General features: G+C 37.0%; 1 long non-coding RNA gene across 1 annotated transcript; it reads right to left on the bottom strand.

The window, feature by feature from the left end:
- Positions 1-1081: 1081 nt before the first annotated feature.
- Positions 1082-18894, bottom strand: LOC128317116 (uncharacterized). The gene is made up of 3 exons (XR_008300624.1): positions 18851-18894; positions 13384-13540; positions 1082-3340 (listed from the first exon to the last, which is right to left on the bottom strand). It is a non-coding gene; the product is annotated as an uncharacterized LOC128317116 (long non-coding RNA).
- Positions 18895-23430: the final 4536 nt, after the last annotated feature.

Here is a 23430-nt window from a genome sequence, read left to right on the forward strand (position 1 = left end):
TACTTCTAGTAATACCAGAAAAATGCGATCCTTCATACGTGATGCATTTTTTAAATTCAAAATTAATAATCATTTTTCACTGCCAGCACACACATGCATTCTTTGCATAGAAGACTTGAATGGGGTGGTTGTAGTGCAGATATATTTAGTTCATACAATGCTACTTTAATGGATTATCTTCTCTATTGATATTTGGCTCAAGCAGTAGCTCACTGCTGCTTCCTGGTACAGAAAAATCTGTTCAGTGATCTCTGTTGAAGGAGATTTTTCCTCTCTTCCCTCTTGCTTCATAACACAGCCTTTTTGAATCTTGTTAACTGGTCATTCTGCTCTCTCTTTTTGTACCTTAGTCACCGTTAACAACCGTTAACATTTACAAACCGGTCAGTCATACAAGGTCTGAGCGAGTAATTTCTTAGTTATGATCTATGGTATCATATACTGCACTGAGATCAAAATCTCCATCAAGAACCAACATTTATCATCAAACACAAACAATAACCAACACACATCAGACACCAACATATACTATAAATAAAGATTCGTGCAGAAACAAGTATTTTTCCATCTTTCTCTATTTAGCAAGATTTAACAGATACGTTCTCCATCAAACACCTAAAATCATCAATAAACCCATTGCAAGAGACGAAATCTCAAATATTGCAGGAGATACAGTATACTGTATTTCACCTTGTGAATTTCTTCATCAGGGTGAGCAAAATCAAGCAATTATTAGCACTCCTGTTATGTTTCTGGAGTGAAAGTAGTGGTTCAGTGAACAGCTAATCTTAGCCAGCTGGCTAGTTTTTTTTGCTTGTGAATGATAAGACATCATGTTGACTGAAGAGCAGAAAAAGCTTCCTGGTGGGGCAAAATTGTAATAATAATAATAATAATAATAGTAATAATAATAATAATAATAATCAGTTCCTCAATGGTGAGTCCTCAATAAAGATGAGAACCCAGCCCCATGCTCATTTTCTTTCAGCCCATGCTTCCAAGATTAGCAGAGGCTAAAAAATTCATCAAGATGAGCTCTTGCGAAGTGAAAGCAAAGAAGATGGATGCAAAATTAACTGCAATCAGAAATGAGTCCCATTTGAACACGTTGTCCTCTTCTATTTAAGTCAGCAGACTTTGTTTTTGCCATGCAAACTTTATTCATATTGGATATGACTCCTGTAAAATGCCCAGGTATTTATGATCCAGGTCCAACAGTCTGAGTCTGTACATTTAGATACAGTTATTTTCTAACACAAAAAAAAACAGAAAGCCTTTAATTTTTTTCTTTGATGAAATTAAACTCTTATTAGTGAAAACATAAAAACGTAGTATGAAGTATTGCAGGAGATCCACTATGATGCTAATATCCATATTATGATAGCGATGAATTATTGCAATAATATCTGAATATATAGTGTGGTTCATGTAATACCAATTCTGATACAGGTATTGTATATGGCTGCTAGGAAGAAAATTAGTAGATTTGTAGTAAGTTACCCATGATGTTATGCAACGGTAGGATGTATCAGGGAGGACTTTCTGTTCTGAAGATGGCGTGATTAGATCACTAATTGGCATATTTTCCTGATCATTCAAAATGATGGAAAATGTCAAGATAGTTAGTGTAGAGATGCAAGACTTTTGACAACTGATTGATTTTAAGAGGCTCCTCAAGCAGTACACTACAGGAATTTATTTCTGCTCTCTAGAATCTTCAGTTTGACAAAATAATTCTGTTCTCATTAGAAAGCGAAATTATAAAAGACCTATATCTCTATGGTCATCTTTCATCAGAATTTCAACAGAGTCACACACTATGCTTTGTAATGATTCTTATATTTTCAGCTGCTGATCAAAAAACACAGTTGTCAATATAAATTCAAATATTTCTTCTCTGAGAGTTCTCAGTTAAGGTTTTTTTTTCTTTTTTCCATGGTCTATAGGTGAGCTGGAGCCCCAGCTCCAGGGCATGACTTTGAGGCTTTACACTCCAGGAAGTCTACCCTGCATCTGGAGTCCATAGAAACACAGTTATATATTCAACCAGCAATATGATGCACATTATATTAGAAAATGTGGAACAATGAGAGAAATGTTTTTAGCTCTTGTTCTCGATAAGATGTGAGCTATATATGATATATTTTTGGCTCATCGTAAGATCCTTGTAGTGTAGATAGCTCCTTATCTACTGCCAGTTGCAATTTAGATATATGACTAATAAGAATGCAGCTGGAGTCATTATTTTGCATTTACAAATGTGCACATCTCTCGAAAGCATTCACGAAAGCATCTCTCTCTCATATATATGCACACACACACACACACACACCACAGTCACACACTTCCCATTGGCACCATTAATCATTTTTACATTTCTGTCTATTTAGCCAATTTTCATACACTTGCCGGGAACAATTATACCCAGATTCACATTTTCATGTTAGTAGTTAATTGGCAAGCATTCATCACAATAAGCTAACAGTGAATATGGCATATGCAATAACAGTCTAATACATATTCTGGGGCCTATCAAACTACAAAAAACCTTTTTAATTTTACTGACAATTAAGGCTTTTTTCATCCCAATCCTGTCACAATAAATATTCCACTGTTCAGCAGAGTTTTATGTGCCTTTTAGAAGCTGAATCAGTAATGACATTGAGAAGAGTGAGTGATATATACACTTCAAAAACTGCAGAATTTTTGAAAGCTTCACATGAAATTTAATGTCTCAGCTGGAAGGTTGGAACTTGGAACAATTAATATTGAAGCGAGTGACTCATAAAACCATATTTGACCTCAACCAAACTTTATTTTGGGAGCAGATTCATTGCTCTTTCTTTGCTCATTTTCTCTGTCATACTGCTGGGTGAGATCATTTAGAAATTGATTGTGATAGGGAGAAAGATGAAGGAAACCCTAAGGATATGAGCAAAATTGAATGACAGATAGTGTAGAATCTCTCCAGTTAAGGTTTTGTAGCAGAGGTCAGTTCACAAGCAAATTTGAACAAATCTCATTGGATGGAATTATTGATTTTTTGACATAAAATTGTATTGACAAACAAAATTTATTGACAACTAACATACAAAAACAGAGAAAAAAACTTGCTAGCTCACTAGGCAATATGAGCAATACAGACTCCCAAGTGACACAACAGAAAAATGTTCACCCTATGATCACGAGTTCAAATCCCAATGATGCCACAGTCATCGGTGGCTGTGGCCCTCTCACAGTGATGTGCGGAAGTGGGTGGTGCTTTCCTCTGATTATATTATGCCACCCCGATTTTCCATGAGCAGCAGCACGTGGAAGCACACGATAGCCTTCACCCTCCCTGTCGTGTGATAGGAGAGAACGACCATGACTAAATTAGGGGGAAAAAATACAGCTTCAAGCATCAAGCAGTCCTTAAATTGCCAAAGGTTGTGTTTCCATCAACCACTGTTCTGAGAATGTCATTAAAAGAAAAGCAGCCAAACACATTTATTCCAAACAATCCGTTTTTGTCACGATTTACAGCATCTTGTCTTTATCCCGATGACCAAAACTTTACACTTCAGACTTGAGAAAACATTTTTTATATGAATGCAGTTTCCCACATATCAGGCATTTCCATTCAGCTACATAAAAATGAGTGGCTTCACTATTTGTATTATTTTGAGTATTTATCTCTTAATTCCTCATATATAATCAGACAATACTGTATATAAACAGCTTAGAAGCATACAGAATCAATGGATCAGCTTTCTATTCCAAAAGACCTGTGGCACAAACATCATTATATCATTGTAGAGTGAGTATCAGTTTATATTTTTACAGTTTTAGATTTTAATAGATGACCCACTTTCACTTTACAAGCCTTATTACTCAGTTCCAAGGTTTTGCTGTGACACATTCACATTTGTGTCTAAATGTCATTGCTGTAATTGTTATCTGCCACAAATGTGAAATGACCAGCATACACATATTTTTCAGATCAATACTGCTACCTTTATGAGCCACATGTATTATGAACAAATAGAAGAAGCACCATACTGGCGAGACAATCTATTACTACAGTAGTGAAAACCTCTGACGCAGAGATCATTTACTCTGGAGGTCTATTGTCAAGTTATTTTACACATTTTATGGCATTTAAATGTTTTGAAGCAGAATTTCTCAGAGTGATAGTTCAGTTATTCAAGATTAGCAAGACATCTGGTAAACAGAATTACAGGATTGTCTTCTCTGAAAAGGACATATGAGAAGCTGCCTTTAAATGTGTCCAAAATAAGGAAGCTTATTCCCAGCTGCCCCTATGCTGCCTTCTGAATAGGACAGAAGAATGTTGTAAACCTCTTCCTGACAATATTTTGAAATGTCAAAGATAACCATTTTCTCTGTTAACAGTGAATACTGCAATGCGTCATGTAACTGATTCTGGGGTACATGCTAAGTGCATACAGATTACTGTATTACATCAAAACTGTTAATGCACTCAACTTACACACAGATATTTTATAATTTTCTTTGCCAACGATTACCATAACACACCTGTGCCAATGCGATGTGACAGCTAAGGCAGATACAGTGAACAAAGGACATGCAAAGATTTGGTCTTCCAAATGTCACCTTCTTTAGTGGGGTGTGTATAAGAACATTTTCCATAATGGTCTGAAAATACATCAATGATACATCTTAACAAGAATAGTGAAGAGGGGAAGCATTACAGAACATTATCATTTCAGACTATTTCTTAATGTGCCATTCACAAATGTTTGATCTAATATGCTTTTGATTTTACATACCACTGAAAGATTACCTTTTTTAATTTTCTTTCATCATGTTTCCAGTTTTCTTTTTCATTTGGATTTACACACATGTCACAAAATAAAGTTTAGGCTTTAAGAGTTATCATTTCATCGGAACACTGGTAAACAAAGAAACATATACTAGGTTAATTACTACTTCCTCATAATAAAATAGGCAATGACAATAGCTATATGATAATAGCTACAGTACAGCACAGTGTTTAATTCTATGACTGTATTAGGGAATGAACAGATAAGGCCTCCTAAAATGATACAAATACAGACACACAGAGAAGGCGCATTATTCTTTTTGCCAGAAAGGTTCACAGGGAATCTGGTGTACACCAGAGATGTGCATTGGGACTGGGATCCTGTGGGATGCAACAAAGTAGTTGGGAGGTTTCTACTTTCATGCAGGTGAGTGGTCAGATATGAAGCTAGTGGGACAAAAAAAAAGCCCATGTTCATTATCATGAAGGTGTGGAACAGTGCAATGCATTTACAGCATCCTTATTAACATGCCTCGTCAAGATCATGGTGGTTTACATTAGGAAACTACTTTGTTTATATTTTAGGAAACCGAAGCAACTAAATTTGAAAATAGTGCTGACGTACAAAAAAAAAGATAACTGCATGAGGTAGATTAATAAAACAGTCCCGCACACATCTCTAGTTGAGACCCATTATGAACTCAAGTAATGTAGCTGAGCTTGAGGAACTGTCAATGTCTTGCACTGTTTTGAAGGGGAATTCATATTAGGTTTCATAAATATTAAAAAAAAGATACAGATATGGATATTTGAAGCACTAAACAAATATAAATACAGATATAGATGTCATTGTGTTCCAGCCCTAGTGTGTATATATGGTAAATAACATGACAGAAAGGACCAAGAACCAAGTTTCTAATTCCATGTCTAATCAATTTTCTCTGAAAAGTCATTCAGTCAGTTCAAAGAGTTCTAATATTTGCAATAAATGGATGCAGGCAAGATATGAAAGTCTGCATCATGGACATGCAAGCACTATCTGATTCCTGACAGCTTTAAATACAAACCACAACACAGTGTAATTATCCATCATCAGACTGTATATGGCATAAGTTACCCTCAGTGTCCATGTGGTCAAAATGGGATCAGTGGAAACACTGGGTGTTGTCCACTTTACACACAGTCGCTGGTGGAAACACGGAATTATTCCACACTAATGTGGCAGATGGGATTACGAAGGCTGCACTTTTCTCTTATCATGCAATGTCTTTATGTTGCCAAATATTCGGGAAGTAATGAGTGAAGCATAATTAAATTTAGCCATCTCGGCTGGGTGTACAAGTATTTCTATGTGACATTCAATTTACCAGGCACAAAGAGAGTCAGAGAAGTTAATTGAATGGTGATAGGCTGGAAAGCTGGGCTATTGTCACGACACCTATTGTGGACAGTTAAATAATGACCTGTATTGTAAGATGGGGCCACGATTCAATCTGCAGTTCCCCAGGTGCTCCAAACATCAGCAGGGGAATCTTTTATTAACAGCTTTTCCTCAGTCCCCTCAGTCCACCTACTCTTAATGAAAGCAATCTGTGTTACTATATCACATAGCTAATGGGAGTTTTGCTTATCCATTTCTCACCACAACCATTTCTAAGAGCAGAAAGATTATCCCCACCAGCACTGACTGATCGAATATCGGAGGATAAGCATTATTGGACCCTTCTGGTCTGACATAAATTAGTCTACAAGAAGACATTGCTGACCATTTTAAGTTGGTCCTGACCATTTTAAGCACTTTATTTGGCTCCTTAGTATGTGTTTTTGCAGTGTTTCTACACACTGAGATGATTAGATAGGTGCAACACTGAAACAGAGAGGAGGTGCGGATTGAGAGGATGGCTAAATAAAGAAACAAGAAACTAATCTAATATACTAAATATGTAAGTTGCAGTAATTTTGCATTATGGAAACTCTCAGCTTCAGTAAGAACCAAGCTAGCTAATTTACTGCTTTAATATAATGCACAGTTCAATTAAACATTTAACAGGAATGTGGTTTTATCAGGAAAATACATACATAGTACAGACATACTTTGTGTTTTGTTCAACTTAGATAACTATTATCCAGCAGTATTAGATAACTATTATCTAGCAGTCTATCTAGCTAGCAGTATCTTCTCCCTTATTGCAAATCAGCTACTGCTGCAGAGAGTTTTACATGGCCCTCAATATTTCACAATATCCTCTTTGGAAGACAGCTAAAGAATGAAAAAAAAAAATCATCCATCCACCAACCCCTCCAAATGTTGAACAAATTGTTCATTAATTTCTGGAGAGTGCTTGGAGAATTTGATCTAATTCAGCAATGCTCCAATAGCTTATTCTCTTTTGTAATTTTTTAAGCCATTGTGATTTTTTTTCTAAACGTTTAGTCAATGTTAATATGTTATAGGTGGATAAAATGTAGCGGCACTAGTGGTGCACTCTGAAACTAAATGCCTTACTCAAGGGCTTGTGGCATAGAGGTTTGTCTTTATATATGGTTTAAGCTTAGCCTTGACTTCATAACACAATACATCCTTGGTCATTTCTCTTTCCCTTTAGTGTGCAAAGACCTGCATATTTTCAGTATTGTATTGCACATATTCATGGCATACTTCATACCTCCTAACGTTAAGACAACCTTACTGCTGGATTTGCATTTAAATGGCCATGAATGGACAGGGCACTCTGAGCGCTAATAGAGATTTCACCAGTATTACAGATGTCCTCTTTTTCAGTCCCCCTTCAATAAATCTCTCAATAAAAAGCCCTGCACTTTTCAATGTTTAATATACAAACCCTATTTTTTCCACAAGCACAGAATCAGTAATCACTATAAACTTACAAAAGACTAATACTAAAGCCAGCAGACCAGGAATTACTTGTTTGAAGCACCTGATACCTGCCTCAGTTGACATGCAAATGCTACATATAAATATCTGTGAGTTATTTATGAGTACACGTAAGGTTACTTTAAGCTAACAATCACAGGTGATTCCTTTAAGACTACATCAGAAGTCTACAAGGCTTCCCCTAAAATTTCATTAACCTGCAGTATTGAAATGTTTACCACAGTGCCTATATTATTAATCAATCTTAGTGGAATTCAATATTTTAGCAAATCAAATGATCAAATGATCACTGCAATGTTCGTTCATGGGGGGTACGGGGGCTTAGTGGTTTGCACATTTGCCTCGCACCTCTGGCGTTGGGGGCTCGATTCCCACTTCCGCCCTGTGTGCGCAGAGCTCGCATGTTCTCCCTGTGCTTTGGGGGTTTCCTCTTCCAGTCCAAAGACGTGTTGTAGGCTGATTTGCATCTCTAAATTGTCTGTAGTGTGTGAATGGGTGTGTGTGCGATTGTGCCCTACAATGTGTTGGCACCCCATCCAGGGTGTCCCTCCCCCCTTGTGCCCTGTGTCCACTGAGATAGGCTCCAGGCTCCCTGCGACCCTGTGTAGGATAAGTGGTACAGAGAATGGCTGGATGTTTGTTTGTTCATTTAACTTGAACTGTTTCCGGTAAACAATGCAGCCTGTTAGCAGACACAGAGCTAATACACATATATTGAAGCCAAATGCATCATTTAGTGTTTGGTGTCTGTTTACTCACTGTTTTAATAGAACAAAATATTAACAATCATTGGACAACAGGCTTTTAATGTGTTATTTTGAGTCCTGCCCGGCTTCACTGGGAGTAAATGGATTGTGGGTGGGTGTGTTTTGCACAGAAAAAAAAATCATCACTACATTTATTGGACAGTGAAGTTTTCGTTTTTCCCCCCTCTGGATGCACAGCTTCTCCTTATGATGATTGGTAGAACTCTCAAAAGGGCGGGACCTCATAACCAGATAACCAGTTGCCAATCAGTAAATTGGGAATGAATATGACTGACACCTTAAACTTTGAATTGCTTGAAGGCTGCTATAGGTGTAATTTGTAAATATCGTAAATATATATATATATACATACATACATACATATATATATATATATATATATATATATATATATATATATATTCGTTTCGATTATTTGCATTCATATCTGAAATTTGTCTAGCAAGCTAGCTGTCACTTCCTTCTTCAGCTAGCAGCTTAGCTGTGTTTTGGCAAGAAATGGCCGACACTGCTAATGATGCACATACCTATAAGGAGACAGTCGAGCTGTGTTTCCCCTATTTTAATAACCACTGTGCACCACTGCTAACCATATAAAATTAGTAATAAATTGTGCATAGAAAACACAATTTCTTCTCGATTAATAAAATGAAATGACACTGTCTCTTCAGAAATGACATTTCCAGTCCTGCGATTCAGAAAAAACTCAGTGAGTCCCTGTCCTCAGACAGCCACCATGTGACCACTAATCCATTTCTATACCCACAAACCCATACTGTCTGCTCTGTTCTGTAGGGAAACAGTGGATAAATCCAAAAGTTCAGCTCTGGCTCCTCATGAGATGGGTATTGATCTGTTGCCTCAACACGCCTCAGCCTTGTGATGCATTGTGAAAGGTTCAGGCTGTAATCCTTAGCATGGGGATGGAAAACAGACTGGAGAGCCTTTTCAAATCCACTGTCAAGCCAAGGCTAAGAGCGAAAAACACAAATCAATTGTTATTATGGTGTCTCAGACTCTGCCAGCAAATGCTGAGTGCCACTGGTACATGCAGAGTGTGCCAAGAAATGAGAGCCAGGACATACAGATTGCCTGAACAACAGCAGTATACAATAAATTTATAGAGCTATAAATTTAGGAGTTAGCAGTGTTTACAGAGTTGTGGTCAAGCAGTTACAGTTAGGATTATCATACAGTACGGTCCGGGCCAGATGTTCATACGTGAAAGTGTGAAGCAAAATACTGTTTGATGTGGTTGCAAATTGCCCTTAGAATGTGTCTGAAATATCATTCAGTTTACTAAGGCCGTAGTTCACTATGCTAACTGCACTCTATGTAAGGCACAAATTATGGTTTAAATGCCACTGTGAAGTGATCGAAAAGGTCAGCCATAGAGCTGTAAAAAAAAAAGATTGGTACTAAAGATAAAATGTAAGTTCAGTAAGAAAGATAATGTGTAAAAGATGTTCTTATTCAATACAGCCTCTTGGATCAGAGCAATTAAAAAGGCTATTAATACTGCTGATATTCCATTTGATTACTAATTGGTTTAATGAAAAGGATGTGTTAAAAAAAATTTCTTACTCTTATGTCCAAAAGTTTGTGGACACCTAACCATCACACCTTCCCCAAACAGTTGCCACAAATTTGGATGCACACAACTGTATAGAATGTCTTTGTACACTGTAGCATTACGATTTCCCTTCACTGGAACTATGCGGCCCCTGTTCCAGCATGACAATGCCCCTGTGCACAAAGTGATATCCATGAAGACATGGTTTGCCAAATTTTCATGGAAGAACTTGAGAACCCTGACCTCAACTCCACTGAACACCTTTGGGATGAACTGGAATGCTGACAGCACCCCTGAACTCACTAATGCTCTTGTGGCTGAATGAGCAAATCCCCACATCCACGCTCCAATATCTAGTGGAAAGCCTTCCTAGAAGAGTGGAGGTTATTATAACAGCACAAAATCTGGGGATGAAATGTGGAATGGGATGTTCAAAAAACACAGTGTTTTTGTCAGGTGTCCACAAACATTTGGCCATATAGTGTATTTAAAACATTTTATGGAATTTTTCTTGTGGTTAACATTAACATTCAGAAAATTTGTATGGTCATAAAAGTCCTCTTTATTGTGATACAATGATGTGTGGAAATTAATGTATGTGTTTGTGACATAATACCAGGGTTACCAGATCTCCATAAAACAGCAGGCCAATGGACAAGCAGTATTAAAATCAGAAAGAGCCTGTTAGAATTGGCAGGCAACCATTAACCATGACAAATTCCTAGGCACACATATCAGCAAATCTGAGATAATCTCCTACCAGTGCAATCCCAGTACATTAAAAATACATCCAGAAATGAGCTTTAAAAATGTCCCCTGACCCCTCCCACCCAACACATATTTCAGCCCCTTTCCTCTGACAAAAAGATTCAGATGCTTGATGACTAAAAGAGTTTCAGAAACCCATATACTCATTTAACATTTACACAGATACTGTCTTTTGACTTTTTAAATGGAAAAGACGTGTTTAAAATCCACAGGGAAAAATGTTTTCAGGCACCAGATTAAAAAATATACAGATATAAAAGCTACAACATTCTCATGCAAACTGAACCTGTTGTCGTTGGTTGGGAAGATTTCACCAAAAAGTAGCAGTCATGGTGAAGGTGATGGAGCGTCCTACAATTCTCAGTGTTAAACAACACTTGAATGAAAAACGGTACAAAGCCGTAGTGAGGACATTAAACTTCCCAGTACAACTGGTTCAATAGTATGCGGGTGGAAAGTTCATTGAAACATAACTAATTATCCCTGGAAAGGTGAACCATGTAGGATTTCACAATGTACTTTCAGACGAATGAGAAAGAAAGTAAGAGAGAAGCCAGCAATCACTCAAATAGAGTTGCAGGATGACCTGAAAGCAGCAAGAACAACAGAGATCTAGAAGCGATGAACTCTACTGCAATCATGTCAATTCCTTCACTCTATTCAAAACAAAAAGAAGCACAGAGATGCACATCTAAAAGCATTTGGAACAATATACTCTGGTCAGACTAAACAAAAATAAAACTCTGGCAGTAATTCAGCTTGTCATATTTGGTGAAAGAAGGGTTGCATGTATGATCCCAAGAATACCATACCCACAGTGAATTACAGAAGTAGGAACACCATGACATGGGCAAACGGTAATGGGGCAATACATGTCATCAAAGGAATCATGAATGGAGCGATGTACCGGGACATTAGAAACTGACTCTGGGGAGAAGAGGGACGTTTCAACATGACGACTCCAAACATACAGCCACAATAACTCAAGAAGGCCTTGCATGGCCTAGCCATCTCCTGATTTTGAGGATTTTGAAATTGAGTACATCAGAGAGATCCTTGTAACTTGGGGAATTGAAGACAATTTGTCAAGAATAGTGGGCCAAAAATGAACCACAATGCTGCAAAAGCTAATTACTTCTTACCACAGCCATCCTGAAGCTATAATTACCAACAATTGCTTTGCAACAAATGACATATTTAAAAAACAAAACTGATAGGGAAAAAATATTCAAACCCAACATTAAAATATAAAATATAAATCAAAAAATATATATGTAAAAGTAAAAGTTACATAAAAATAAATCAAGTTTTTAAAAAGAAAAACATAAAAAAGAAAATTGATTGGGAAAAAAGTATTTAGACAACACACACACACACGCATATATATATATATATATATATATATATATATATATATATATATATATATAAGTGCCTGAATACTTATTACCCCTCACTGTATAGTCAATACTGTTGCACATGTTTGTTCAGACTCCCTAATGGTTTAGACACCGGTGTCTACAGTCTGACTATTGTGCAAAAATAGATTTCATATAAAGAAAATAGCAAAGACATCAACAATAGCTGCATGTCATCTTTCAAAATAATAAATTGTCTATCTGCATATGAAATTTGAGCTTTCGCAGTCTCTGTGCTGTGAAACACTCAATAAATGAACAGACGTATCTATTTATTTACAGCCTGCCAGAACTTCCGACGTAACATGACCAAATATTTGGGCAAACCACATATTTTTATCATCAAAAAGTGGTGTTCCAACAAGGCAACAATAAAATACAGCTGACAGATATAAACAACAGTTATATCATAGTGTATTTAGTTTATTTAGTAAAACCATGATCTAAATTAGTATGTCTGTCCTTTTATTTAAGTGAGTAGTCATTGGTTGAATTGAATTAGTAAAAAACAGGAAATTAACCTGTTTTGCCCTCTGAACAAACGGGTTCCTAATGCTGCTACTGGTTTCATCTGTACTATTGCAACATTTGCATTCTTCTGCTAAATTGCACTCTCTGAGTCACTGTTAATGCACATTTTGTACATTCTCTAGTGCCCTGTATATATTGGTGTTGTACACCAGTTTCATATATAAAACACAATTTTTCATGCAGAATGTGACCTAATTATGCCTGAATGTGGGCACAAGCAGCTTGGTACATATGACCCTCAGTCTGAGAGAATATAAACAACTTTCTATACCTAACACAGCCTGCACTTACTGCTAGGATGCTCAAATGCTCATGTACGTCATCATTTCAGTAATTCAATATCGCATTATGTATAGGCACAGTATCTATAGGCATATAATAAGTAAATACAGTCTGCTGTTCCCCAGATGATACAAACATTAGCATGGGAATCTTTCATCAACAGCTATTTCCAGCTAAGTCCAGATCTCAGAATCATTAAGAAATCAATCTGTGACTCATTATTGCATATAAACTACTGCTTATACATGAGACATGAAATCAGTAAGGGTCCGCAGTCCTCTGCAGAGTTTTAACCACTTTTGAGGTAGATGCTATTCCTCTTATGTGTTAGGGGGAAAAAAAATCCTGATGCATTCACTCACCTGTAGCTCATCCTGAATTTCAGAACTGCTCAAGGATGAAATAAGAAACAAAACCCCCAACTGTTCCTCCTCCTTACACTGAACAAAGTAATCATTCATTTGCAGAGAGTTCTGGGAGGCTGTGAGCTGATGAGAGTTGTGAAAGTCAGCTTCACATCTGCAGCAAGAGAAAAGACAGTTAAAGATTGCAATGCAATACAGCCTAGTTACTGCAATGATAGAGCAGAGGTTAAAACCTTTACCCATTCATTCATGTATACATTATCATCATCATTATTATTATTATTATTATTAGTAGTAGTAGTAGTAGTAGTAGTAGTATAAAGATGTCTTCTGTAAACTGCCTAACACATAAAAGGGTAAAATAAATGTGAGATGAATGGGCAGGGTACATTATAGACTTTCAAAGAATGTAATCCTGCCCACCACATTTTTGACATGGAGGGAAAAAGTGCTTAAGTCCTTTTGTCTGCTTTTCCTTTAGCCTGGCCTTTCATCTCAGCGTGTGTCTGTTGGATTTAAACCAGATCAACTTCACTCTTTATTCTTCACTCTTTATGTCAACCTATATTTTTATACATATAAATGTATTTTATACTGTATGTATATTTATAGATATACTGTCCAAAATCACCATTAGCCTCTGCATGACAAATCCTAATGAACTAAAGAAAATCCTCTAAAATACATGAAAATGCAGTTAACACAATACATAGTTTTACATATTACATATTGCCACATATAAACTCAGTTGGTTTGACATGGGGTTCAGCTGATTCCATAGCTGATTAATAATGCTGTCTGGTTATACCTATATATTCAGTCTATCTGAGTGGAAGTCTTGAGTATGCTGACTGAGATCCTCAGTCTCAGCATCCCAATCTAATTCACCTCCTAAATACAGTGATGAATCGTCAGTTCGAATCTCTCTGCAACTAAAATGATTTGTACTTTTATTGTTAACAAATGCCAAAATAATACTACTTAAGTGGCATACTGCACTGACTTAATCTCTTAACAGAACATTCATCATTTATGTGTTAGCTTAAACACACTCTTGTTAGAATGCATGTTGCTAGAAATTCTTTAGCTATGAGCAGGAGAATCATTCCAGAACATATGCTAACATTTGATAGTAGAAAAAAAAGAGGATGAGGAAAGGAGAGAGGAGGAGAAATAGATAGAGAAAGGAATGGGGAGCTCTCCTGTGACACCTGTGGGAAATCTGACTTTTAAAACAAGAAAAAGGGGACAGAAAACACAATCTTTCATCTATGAAACTTAATATATGTCCCATTAACGCACCCTAATACTGATACTCCCAATCTGCAGGCTTAACCAGGCAAACCATCACCATCTGCTTTTTTTCTGAACACCATTGCTTTGGGTAGGCCCATACTGTGTTAGGAATGGGAAAAAACTCACACCTTTACTCAACAGCTGGCTGGTCATAGAAGTGGACGGTTCATAGCCACCATATCTAGACCAATTTAGCAGCAGTGGAAGCATCTCATTAGTTAATAAGAGCAAGTCTTCTGAGGAAATGGCCCATACGTGACAGCTGCTTTGCGTGTATGATCTTAGCAGGATGAAACTCTAATGCTGATAGTCATAGACGCAAGTAATAGTGCCACATAGATGAGACCACACAGTGAAAAACGTGATTTGAATAATCATCTACAATTATGTTCAATTTAATAAGACTGTAGCTAATCACATACACAGCACGAGGGACAGTCTACTAATTTCAGTCTGTACTCCTTCCATAGTCCTGTATTATTACATTCATTGTCAACTAAAGAATATCTGGAGAATAAGCAGACTAATTTATTACAGCTGCAGACTACAGCAGGGGGCAGAGCTTTTTCTTGCAAAGTCCCCCAGTTATGGAACAGTCTTCCAATTAGTGTCTGAGACTCAGACACAGCCTCAATCTTAGATTTCTGTGGATGGTACCACACAGATACCCTAAAGATCACTGTGGATGGATTCACTTGGATAGCCTAAAGACTGAACTTCTGAAAACAGTTAATGCTCAAGTCTCATTCATTGTTCCGTGGATAACATCACTTGAATACTAGAGGTTTAAGCTTTATTTAATATTTAAAAACATTTTTTAAAAAAACTGATGCTGGTACTGAAGATCCTTTCAAAACATTCAGTACTATTTTACTTTATAGCATAGCACAGTATGTCCAGTTTTCTGAAAAGCTGCTTTGTGACAATGGCCATTGTTAAAAACACTATATAAATTAAATTAAGTACACTGATATAGTAATCTATGTCTGGCAGCTTAAAATTAGCCTTTTCTATGGAAAAAATACAGATAATATAATATAATATAATATAACATAATATAACATAATATAACATAATATAACATAATATAACATAATATAATATAATATAATATAATATAATATAATATAATATAATATAATATAATATAATAATGAGCCATAACATTAAAACTACCTGCCTAATGTTGTGTAGGTCCCCCCTGTGCCACCAAAACAGCTCTGAACCATCGAGGCATGGACTCCACAAGACCTCTGAAGGTGTGCTGTGGTGTCTGGCACCAAGACGTTAGCAGCAGATCCTTTAAGTCGTGTAAGGTACGAGGTGGGGCTTCCACAGATCTGACTTGTTTATCCAGCGCATCCCACAGATGCTCGATCAGATTGAGATCTGGGGATTTTGGAGGCCAAGTCAACACCTTGAACTCTTTTCATGTTCCTCAATCCATTCCTGAACAATTTTTGCAGTATGGCAGGGCGCATTATCCTGCTGAAAGAGGCATGAAGGGGAGTACTTGGTCTGTAACAATGTTTAGGTAGGTGGTACGTGTCAAAATAACATCCACATGAATGCCAGGACCCAAGATTTACCAGCAGAACATTGCCCAGAGCATCACACTGCCTCCACCAGCTTGCCTTCTTCCCATAATGCATCCTGGTGCCATCTCTTCCCCAGGTAAGCAAAACACATGCACCCAGTCGTCCACATGATGTAAAAGATGCACTGTGTGTTCTGACACCTTTCTTTCATAGCCAGCATTAACTTTTTCAGCAATTTGTGCTACAGTAGCTCTTCTGTGAGATGGGCTAGCCTTCACTCCCCATGCACATCAGTGAGCCTTGGGCGCCCATGACCCTTTCACCAGTTCACCAACTGTCCTCTCTTGGAACACTTTTGGTAGGCACTAACCACTGCATACTGGGAATACCCCACAAGACCTGCTGTTTTGGAGATGATCTGACACAGTCATCTAGCCAGCACAATTTGGCACTAGTCAAAGTCACTCAGATCCTTATGCTTGCTCATTTTCTTGCTTCCAACACATCAACTTCAAGAAATGACTGTTCACTTGCTGCCTAATATATCCCACCCCTTGACAGTTTCCATTGTAATGAGATAATCAATGTTATTCACTTCACTTATCACTGGTTTTAATGTTATGGCTGATCGGTGTATATAATATAATAACATATAATATAATAACTGGCTATATAATATGCTATGATTGCATGCAAAACTGGCCATTGGTAATTGTCCTTACAGCAGCATATGCAATTAGCTCATTTTTATGCAATTAGCTCATTTTTGGCATCGACATCCCACATTTTAAACAGTCTGCCCCTTATTTATTGCCATATACACACTGTATGAACTACATGTTTTCGGGTTATACACCAGTTTTATACAATTTCCTATTTGTTTCAAATTTCAGATAAGTACAAACTTTGTTTCTAGGTCCGGTCGGTGTATGAAGCATGTACTTCCATTACTACTATGAACTTTGTAGTGTACCATGTGTCACATCACAGTTTGAGCAAATGAATTAAATTTATTTGTATGGATTAACTTGGAAAATGTCTTGTATGAGAAATACCATTATTAGAAGCTATGTCACATGGTACAGAGAACAATTATGTGCACTCAAAAGAATCTATCAACTGTGTGAGCAAAAATGACAGAATAAGCTGTAAGTCTTCTAAATAACATTGAACAAATCTTTCAGTAATTACCATCAGATTTTGTTCAAGCTACAGCTACATATTAAAAAAAAAAACATAGTAGGTCCTTTATAACACAGTATCTAAATGAACAAAAGATCAAACCATTTATGACTTTCAAGTTCTTTCAGACCTAATTAGCAATGATTTTTCAGATGTCATCAACAAGAATATAAAGAACATAAGGATTTAACAGCAGGCTGCCAGCAATTCATGATTAGCTTTTAAAGATACTGACAATAAAAACCCAAGAAGTTTCGTAATCCAAGGACTTTTCAACAAGAAGTTTTGCTCCACTGGTTCCAGTAAACTCTACATCTTTATACTTGAAGCACATATCAACCCCTCTGATCAATCTCTCCAATTATCTCCAATTATCTCCAAATATCCAAATAACATCCAAGATTTTGGAGAGAGTTGATGCACAACAGCTTTGTTATTTTTAAGTTAGAATAACACACATTATGTATGTAAGTCTGGCTTCTGTCAGTATCGTAATACTGAATCATTGACCAGTGCCTAAAGTGATCACTGACAGTGGCTTACATAGGTATTCAACCTTCTTGAACAGTTCCATATTTTGTAGTGTTGCAACTTAAAGCTTAAACGGATTTTATTTGGATTATATGTGTTGAAGCGGCACAAAATATCACTTAATATTAAAGTGGGGATAAAAATCTAAGTCGATTGCAAAATTATTTACAAATACATTTTGCAAACGTGTAAAATGTAAAAGTTGCTCATAAGTATTCACTCCCACTGCTGTAATACCCTTGAACTAGTTCTGCTGCAACCAGTTGCCATTAGAAGTCACATAATTAGTTCAGTGGAGTCCACCTGAGTGCACATATAAATAAAACCCCAGAGTTTATTAGAGAACATATCTAAACTAAACTTATCAAGAAGACCAAGGAGTTAGCAAAACAAGTCTGGGGCAATGTTCTGGAAAAGTTCAAGGAGTTGGTTATTTAAAAAAAAAAAAACAACAAAAAAAAAAAAACTACTCAAGACCCTAAGACCCCAAGACCCCCGTCCACACAGTGAAGCAAGGTAGTGGTAGCATCATGTTGTGGGGATCCAGTTCTTCAGCAGGAAATGGGAAACGGGTGAGGGTTGATGGCAAGATGGATGGAGACAAATACAGGGCAATCTTAGGAAAAACAAAAAACTGTTCTAATCTGCAAGAGACTTGAGACTGGCACAGAGGTTCACCTTCCAACAGGACAAAGACTCTAAGCATACTGCTGTGATAATGTCATAAGCTGTCTCAAATCAGTTTTGTTTGTTTGTTATATTATTTGTATACATTTGTGTTTTTCATTTTGTTTTGTGGTTTGAAAATATTTTGGTTACTTTCCCTGGTCTAAGGTGCACATTAGAGTAGAGACAAGACACTAAAAGAGTTTTCTTAATTAACTTTATTTAGCATTTTGATGGATTCATTCTCTCACCTTTTGTTCTCTGGGCTCATGGCTGCAGCATGGTTCCGGGGGTGGGGTTTAAGAGATATGCGGCCTTCCTGTTCCCCATTTTATACTACCCTAAGAGGATTATGGGTAGTGTAGTCTTAGTCTACTTAATGTGTGTGAACAGGGGGTGGGGGGGGGTCATCATTCATTATTGGTTCATTATATTTACTCTGAATATGGTTTATGAAAATGTGTTAGTCAATATAAATTTTGTGTTTGTTTTTGAGTAATATTGATGTTAAAATGATTTAAACACATGAATGGACATTTAACACTAAAATGTTATGTATATAATTTTTGTTTCCCCTTTGTGTTTATATTGGTTTAAACCATTCGCTATAAAGGGATCCTCTTGCCCGATTGAGTTTTTTTTTGTTTTGGCTGAAACACCTCCGTGAGGAGGGTCATAGCTGGTGGTTTATTGAGTGTTTATGCTATGATTTTGAGACAATAAATCTCCTGTCGTAATGCAAGCAGTGTCTCCTGCCTTTTCTACTGTCACATTCCCACAACTGCCAAAGCTACAATGGAGTGGTTCAAAACCAAGAAGCTGAATGTGTTCGAATGACCCAGACAAAGCCCTACATTGAAATGTGTGGCAAGACTTGAAAATTGCTATTTGCCAATGCCATCCATTCTGACTGAGCCTGAGCAATTTTCCCAAGAAGAATGGACCAAAATATCAGAATCCAGATGTGCAAGGCTGACAGAGACATATCCCCACTGTAATGTAAGCCAAATTTGGTTCAATCAAGCACTGATCCAGGGGTTACTCATGCATGGCACTGTATTGTTTGCTTCATATTGTGGATATGGTTCTCTTTTGGTTATGTTGTACTTGATATTTTAATGGACCTGTTTGCAACACATGATTGGTTTAGACAGACCAGTTCTTGCCTGGCTTAGCTCTTAGTTGACAAACTGTCAGTAATATGTCCTGGAGATACTTCAGAGTCTAAAAAAGTGCAGAAGGGTGTCCGAGAGTGTTCTGTTTTAGGCCCCCTGTTGTTCTGCTTTTATATCCAGCCTCTTGGACACCTAATTCCCAAATATATGCTGGCTTTCTCTTCTACACTGATTATACACAATTATGCTTATCAGTATAATTTCTCAGTATGTTATTTGCATTGCTGCATGTCATACTCACAATCAGTGTGTAATCAAATGCCTGCCACTCAAACCTGAACCTCACATTCTCTAGTCTACTATTAACCTGGGGCCATAACGCTGGAGGCATGATCATTTATATTTGCTTAACTTCCATTTAATTTCTCAGCGTGATATTAAGCAACATCCCATAATAATAGCATATTTGGACAAAAATATTGAGATTTATGATTTGTGTATATAGAGATTTTAGATCTCCAGGTTGGACAGATGCCCTGAGACAGAATATTTTGACCCACTGCATATATGTAAATGGATGAGATGACAATGATGTGATTGGCAGATGAAGCAAGGGCAAAGAAGGATATGTTTCATCCACAAAGGCAAAAGCTTTACCCTCTAACATGGTATCTTATTTTTACCATAGCTACTTCCTGGCACTGTGGATGATATGAAAATCTCCAAGGAGTCAGAGGAAAGTTGGTTTCAGAAACTGTAGGTGTTTATTGTCGGGAGATGCATCCAAATTTTTTACAGGCTCCAAAAGACAGTTGACGGGTCAGATACCGTTTACTCAGCAGAGCTGAACTGCAGTCATTTGGAGGACAGTGACTGGTTAACTCTGATTTTATCTTATCTTTGAGTGAGACATGACATTCTCCCCATGACATAATGATATAATAAAGATTTTTGATCAATTTCCTGGACCAAAAGTGCCAGATTGCCAAAAATTATTTCATTCAGTTATCTATATCTACTGTGTACAACTTTGGAATAAAAAGAAACATAATTGCACTAATCCACTAGTGTTTTGTGTATAGATCATTTTATATTGATCAGCATTTTTGATGATGCTTCAGTGGATACTGTAAATTTGTATCTTCAAAGAACTGCTGCTGTGATCATAAAGACTGTCCTGTGCTGATCCCAGAACTCGTATTCACAATAGGCTCATACTGAACATCCTTACTACTTAGTACTCTTCTACAAATGTATATAGCAATGATTTATGATTCCATTATTGGGTGTCACCTAGAAGAGGGTGAGCTCCCTTTTGAGTCTGGTTCCTCTTAAGGTTTCTTCCGCATATGGTCTCTTTTTCTTGACACTATCACCTCTGGCTTGCTCATTGGGGATCTAAATCTATACAGATTTTTGGTTATGTTGCTTCATGACAATGTCTATTGTTAAAAGTGATACAAATTGAATTGAAAAATTAAACTGAAACTTTGTCATGTCTACACCAATTGTCGCCATCTCTGCCTCCTGTTACCCTTGTATTGTGTTCCGGGCATTTAAACCTCTTTTCAATTTTTAGTTAAAAAAAAAACACAATCAATTCTTATTTAACCTCACTCAAACTCATTGGTCTTGGCTCATGTTGAAAAAACACCCTACAAATGTATATTACATATGAGGTATTCGGGCCTTATGGAAGTATTTTCCAGACAAATTTCAAAAGCAATTGCAAATTGTGACGTAATTCAAATGCAAATGCAAATCGCGTATTAGCGTTTGCATTTTCATTTACACGACCATACAATGTCTGCCAAATTTCAAACGGAAAAGCAAAGTCTTTTTGCAATTGTGTTTCCCATGTATTACGAGTTATGATCCTGTCATATTGTAATAGCAATATCAATTACCCCATTTGCTATTTCACTTCCTTGGCGTCGCGTATGGAGCCTGCCAAAATTTAAATGCATTTGCATTTCCGATGCCTTGCACAGAAACCTGTCAATCAGTGTTGGGGTGAGAGTATACTATGGGGCGTGTTTGTATTTGGAAGTGACGTCAGTCACAGGCGAAGGCCAAGAAGTAGTGATGGGAATGCTGGCTCTTTTTATTGAGCCAGATCGTTTGGCTCAGCTCAGCAATAAGAAGCAGAACACTTAACTGTATAATGTTTAATATTTGCAACTGAACGAAAGTGTATAATGTTCATGTTTCTTGAATAAAAAAAAAAAGATCCAGCTCTTTCAGCTCCCAAATGGCTCTTCATTTAGTACCACTTCTGGCTTTTATAATTCCACCAAATTTAGCCTTCTAGGTCGTCGACTGTGACTTCCAAATACAAACACGACCTACAGTACACTCCCACCCCCAACACTGATTGACAGGTTTCTGTGCAAGGCATCGGAAATGCAAATGCAAAGAGAATTGCGATTCGGCAGGCTCCATACACGACCCAGAGGAAGTGAAATAGCAAACAGGGTAATTGATATTGCCATTTCAATATGACAGGATCATAACTCGTCAGACATGGAAAATGCCATTTCAAATGGACGTTGCTTTTGCATTTGAAATTTGGCAGACATTGTACGTTCTTGTAAACGAAAATGCAAACGGTAATACGTGATTTGCATTTGCATTTGAATTATGCCGCAATTTATGGGTCCACAAATAGAAAATGCAATTGCAAATGCAATTTGCAATTGCTTTTGAAATTTGTCCAGAAAATACTTCCATAGGGCCTACTGGATCCGCAAGTAATGACAGTATAGAAATTGTGGGGAAAAAACATATAAACAATAAAGAAACGTTGACTCCTGATGTTTCCTGTCTGTATCCTCCTTTCACCTTCTTTATACTCTCTTGCGGTTCTTGTGTATGAAATTACACACATACATTTTGAAATGTTTACATTTCAACCACAAAAACCTCTCTATTCCTGCATTCCCATATTCTATTTTATACACACACATAAACACACTCAAATGTGAACATATAATTAAAGAAAGTTGTAAAAATTTCCAGCACAGAGAACCGGACTCCTCCACATATTCCCATATTCTACTCTCCCTGTTGCGTGTGTACCTACAAATTTTTTCATAGAAACCTGCAAAATATAATTTCATAACATTTTCTAAGCTCCAAATTGGGGAAGGGACATAAAATATAAATAGCTCTGTGTCAGAGCTATATTAGTGTATGACATATCACCATAGTCAGTCAATATGGCAAAAAGGATCTCGGTTTTTAGTGAGCTTTGGAAATAATTTTAGAAGAACATGAAGCAAAACCTTTTGGAAGATGAAGAAGATTCTGAACATGAGGATCACCTCTCTATCAATTCCATCTCTGGCAGTGAATCCGAAGATGGGGATGACACTGACCATCAAACCTTCCCAGCACCAGCTCATCTGCAGTCTACTAGGACAGCAAGTCTAAAAATGGTGTACTCATCCTAGGAAAGAGCCACTTAGAATGTTGTCAGCGTAATGAGGATGGAACCAGAACCAACATGAATGGCTATTATATAAATGCAGGATGTACAGTCTTCTGCTGTGAGGACAAGTGCAAGGTGTACATTTGCAACACACAGTAAAAATCTGCCACTTTTTCACTATGTGTTGCTCCTATATAATTCTGACAAATTACAAAATTTCAGTAGTGATAAGCCTTGTTATAGCTTGTTATAGCTTTATTTGTTCAAGATAATAATTTGTACCATC

This window comes from Pangasianodon hypophthalmus, chromosome 2 (genome assembly GCF_027358585.1).
Source record: "Pangasianodon hypophthalmus isolate fPanHyp1 chromosome 2, fPanHyp1.pri, whole genome shotgun sequence".
NCBI classification, from domain to species: domain Eukaryota; kingdom Metazoa; phylum Chordata; class Actinopteri; order Siluriformes; family Pangasiidae; genus Pangasianodon; species Pangasianodon hypophthalmus.